We start from the raw sequence: 5,324 nt of genomic DNA, 5'->3' as shown, positions 1-5,324 counted from the left end.
GTAAGGTAAGGAATAAAATTTCTTTTAAAATTGTTCAATACTTGTATCAAGTCAAGCTACTTTCCAATAGATTGGAAAAAGCCTAAAATTATTCCAATCTTGAAACCTGAAAAAAACGTTAGCCATCCTGTTAGTTATCATCTTATAAGTTTACTTAGTTCTGTGTGTAAGTGTTTTAAAAAATAATTAAAAACAAACAAATAATAATATTCTTCCTCCTGAGCTTTTTGGATTTCGAGATTACAGTCCACCAAATCGATCGAATAATAATAATAATTAAAACAAATTTTACCAATGGTAAAAGTACTGGTATGGTTTTACTTGACGTTGAAAAAGCATTCGATTCTGTTTGGCATGACACAAGCTTTTGATGCTCAACTTTCCCGGGTATTTTATAAAAATTGTGAAGTCCTTTCTGTCATCAAGAACTTTAGTTGTTTCTGTCAACAAAAATCTTTCGGAAATGTTTGAGTGCAGAGCAGGAGTGCCTCAAGGATCCTTTTTTCGCCCAATACTCTATACAGTTCTTACTGCTGATTTTCCTATCTTGATAAATTGCAATAAATCTATTTTTGCAGATGAAACCTGCATATTTTCTTCTGATTCACTTGGTTCCGTTATTGAAACCAATTTGCAATTTTCATTGAATGAATTTCAACAATATTTTAACGATTGGAAGATTAAGATAAATGCTTTGCAAACTCAGGCTATCTTTTTTACACGAAAAAAAAACTGTTTTTTGCAAATTTTCAATTTTCATTGAATGAATTTCAACAATATTTTAACGATTGGAAGATTAAGATAAATGCTTTGCAAACTCAGGCTATCTTTTTTACACGAAAAAAAAACTGTTTTTTGCCAAGTAATTCCCTGTTAATAAACGGTGTAGAAGCAAACTGGAAATCAAATGTTAAATACCTTGGCGTCCACTTGGACAGTTAACTAACTTTTGGAATTCATGTCCAAGAAATCATAAAAAAAGAAAACATAACCATTAAAATTCTCTATCCTTTATTAATCGTAAATCAAAGTAAAGTCATGAAAATAAACTTAAGAATATCAAAGTTATTTTTCAAGCAATCATTTTATACGGATCACCTGCTTGGAGAAGCTGCGCAAAAAGCAGTATTCGAAACTTGCAAACTTCTCAAAACAAGTTGTTAAAAATGATGTTAAACCTTTCTTGCCATTTTTCAACCAACGAATTACGCATGTTAGCTAATGTTGAACATATCTCTGATAGAATTGTGAAATTAAAAGAAAAATACAAAGTTTCTTGAAAAATATCTGACAAAGTTTTAATTCCAAACTTAGCTTCATAGTTAGTCAAAAGACTGATTTTTGTTATTTATTTATATTTGTTGCTGTTGTCAATTTATAAATTTATTTATTTTCTGTTGATTAATTTATCCATGTGTTATGTATTTATTTGGTCACTTATTTATGTATTTATTTATTAATAAACTTATTTATTTATTCCATTCTTTTTATACGTATTTATTTATTTATTCACTTATTTATTTTATTACTTATTTATTTTTGTATGTATTTTTTATGTATATACTTATTTATTTATTTAAATATTTATTTATTTATTTATTCATTCGTTTATAAATTAATTTTTGTTTGTGTATACATTTGCAAATGCTTTATTTATCTTTTAACTTTTTTTAAATTTGTATACTGGTACAGATTTGTTAAAGTTATGTTTGAAATTTCGCATTGTTAGCTTTTGACTCCACCCCTTCTCTCTGGTCTATGTATTAATGTATGTATTTATTTATATGTTTTTTTTCTTGGTCTTTCATCAATGTTTTCAGTTGCTTTTCCTTTAACACAAACTTTATCTTTCAATCTTGTGTTAAAAACTCATTAAAGCTTAGCAGTAGTAAGGTAGATTATATACCAATCTCTATAAATTGTGCAATATATATTTAAAATATAAACATAATGGAATATTTTTGGCTACAATAAATATCTAATCTAAGAATGGATCTTCTTCATTACACTTCTCATAATTAATGAGAAATAACAAAAAATAAATGATTTACTAAAAATTGTTTAACTGTATCTGGATGATTCAGATTTTTACTTTTTTTAAATCATCATACAATTGTTGAGGGATATGCTGTGTTTCAACTTAGTCCTAAACAACCGTTTTTGGTTTTCTTTTAGGATTTTTTATTTTAAAAAACCTAATGTGGTAAAAAATTTAAATGTGAGATTCGGATTGAGGACATCTAAATCCTTTGTAAAAACAATGTTTTGTTTGTGTACCAGAAAATAAACTTTATTTTGTCGACCAGAGCTACCTGCTAGTCAGGAAATCAAGTAAGACTTCAAATTTCATGTCATTAATTATTTTCGTTGACAAAAAAAAAGTTCGTTATTAAAATAAACATAAAATATGGGTTAGTAAAATATTTTTAGAATGATAAAATCATTGAAGATTGAATGCGTAGGTGCTTTAGATATTAAAAATCCCGCCTTTGACATTTTTTTTTGATCTCGAACTTCTTAATGGAAAATTTAATACCGAAATGACTAAGACTAAAGAACCTCCGTATACGCATCTATCGAGTGCCATTAATCCCAATCCATCCCACCTCGCATGCAAATTTTGCAACTTAAGCGATAAAATATGTTTGCGCATTTATCTCATACCTCATGTATGAACTTTAGAAATATACTCGTATGTCTTCAAAATGTCTTTAAATTGTATAACGCTGGTAAATATCCTTGAGTTACTGCTTTTACGCATCCCCCGCATAACAAACAAAACATCAATGACGTGTGGTTGGGTTTATATATAAAAATACATGTCAACATTGTACATAGTACGTAGGTAGTATATAAAACATAAACTTGAACACTCTGCCACAAAGTGTTTTGTCATTTGAGAACAACAAAATATTTTATGCACAAAATTTTACCCCAAAGACAACAAAAAAAATTTAATTTTTTTCTACATAAAAGACAACAACAAAAACACTAAGTAACAAAATAAGAAGGACTAAAAAAAACAGAAAAGACAAGAAAAAAAAAATTAAATGCTGCAAGTAACGATGAGGACGACTCTTTGTACTGGAACGGGAACCGGATGTCGTATGTAATCTGCTGGTGCTGCTGCGGATAATAGTAAATTGCCTTATTTAACTGGATTACACACTGCTGAGCTATTATGCAAAATACTATCATAAAGTTGATATTTCACCCAAAAGAAGGACATAGAGAGACATCATACAAGATATAGAAATAAACAGAAGCATTGGGTTTTGCTAGCCATAGTTCCAGCTCTGACTTTAATTCTCCAAGTTCCAAACTCCAACTCCCATATAGTTCCACATACTTTTCTTTGTTGATACTCGTACTCGTAGTCGTACATGTTTCCATTGACTCGATTCTCGTAAATAAAGGAAGTAGCTCTGTTTTGTGTTTTATTTTATTTATTTTTTTTTTTACCACCGACACCGAGTTGTCTTCGGGTTCGGACTGCGACTGGTAACAGCTATAGCGGCACCCAAAATCGCCTCATTTTTTCGCAGTACTCGTATAAACTCCCGCTTTTGTTCTCACTCTATTTATGCGATGCTCTATGCGACACACCAAGCTGTTCCACTGCTGATGCTGATGATGCTGACTGGAGTTTTAGCGACATCATAGGCAGAGTCACATCAGGATCAAAATGGCTGGCTGGCAGAATAGCTGAAGAACAGAGCATCAGTGATATGGTGATATGGTAACGCAAACGCAGTGTTTGTTTTATGTTAAGACATTCAAGGTTAATGTGATTTTGGACGGACTAAGTTGTGTATGTGAGCTTTGTGCCACAAAGTGGTTTGCTCCATATCGCCATGGCCATCGTTGCTGCCATCATCATTGTATACCGTCGTCGTTGTTGTTGTTTTTGTATAAAAGCTAGGTTATGAGCACAACTTCTCTGTAGGTACATATAGTAAAAATGGATGGCAATAAGTTGCAGAAATGCGAGGACCATTTTTTACCCGCACTAGTGTGGTAGATCTTATATTTTTTTTTTAATTTCATGGATGTTGGGTTGTGTTGTCAGATTGTGTTTCCGCATCGGTTGTGGTTTTCTCTGGACAATGACTGCATATAAATATTTTTCAGGATAAAGTTAATCCTTAGCTGGGTAAAGTTATAACGTGTCACATTTTATGGGAGACAAAATAAAAAAACTCTTCAAAATCTAGCTTCAAAGTACCAACAAACGTAAGTTATAATGCAAAAGACGGATCTTGATATGTACAAATACTTAAGGAGAAGGATTATTACTTTAATTTTAAAACTATCAAAAGCTATTTTAGTTTTAATGGTACTTTCTTGTAATGGTATCTCTTTCAATATACATGTGACTTAAGAAAAAAAACTTTTATTAGTTTATTAAGCTGATACAAATTTTTAGCGATAGTTCATACTCTCTTTCAGCATATTGTATAGTTGGAAACCCTTAACAAAAGTTGGCAGAAAAACACGCACTTACGAACTTCAACATTAGCATCAAAATAAATATCGTAGTAATATTCTTTTTTAAATTACTTATACAAATATTAATAACAAAACTGGCTATGTATCAATTCCACAAAGTGGTGATTTCAGAATTTGTATACAAATAAAACATTAAACGAACAAGCTTTTTATTAACTAAATGACTTTGGGTTTTTGTGCTTGGACAGGATTTTTATTTTTAAGAAGCCTAATATTTTTGTTTTAAGTTTGAATAAGTTAAAATAATTTTAATTTTTAAAAGCATACTTATATGTTTTAATCATTTTTTTAAATAAACATAAACTAATGTACCTTAAAAAGTTTATAAACGTACCTTTTTTGAAATGTTTGCCTGCTGCCCTCGTTAACAACTTAAAGTTTTTCTCTTTTCAATGACATAAACGTGATTTTTGGCATTCAATATATAACGCTATTCGACAAAATAAATTTTTTGTCTGGTGCACAAACAAAACAATACTTTTATAAAGATTAAAATGCCTTGAATTTAAATTTCAGATTAGGTATTTAAAATATACCATTACACAAATTCTAGAGACAATTAAAAACTTGTTTTTTGATACGTTTTGACACAACATATCGATACCTTCCCGTAAGAATGTATTAAGCAACACTTTTTTCGAAAATGACTGTTTAATGTGGAACTATACTAGAAATTAAGCGCCACATTTTTGGCCTGGGTTTCGCTGTCCTATCATGTATACACAAGAAAGTAAAAAAGAAATACAATTGTAACAATTGCCAAGTTTTCTCAAAGGGACAATGTTGCTTCCTGAAATTCGTATTATCTGCATTGA

Source organism: Eupeodes corollae, chromosome 3 (genome assembly GCF_945859685.1).
Source record: "Eupeodes corollae chromosome 3, idEupCoro1.1, whole genome shotgun sequence".
NCBI classification, from domain to species: Eukaryota; Metazoa; Arthropoda; class Insecta; order Diptera; family Syrphidae; genus Eupeodes; species Eupeodes corollae.
The sequence above is the reverse complement of the archived record's forward strand: the minus strand, read 5'-3'. Positions refer to the sequence as shown.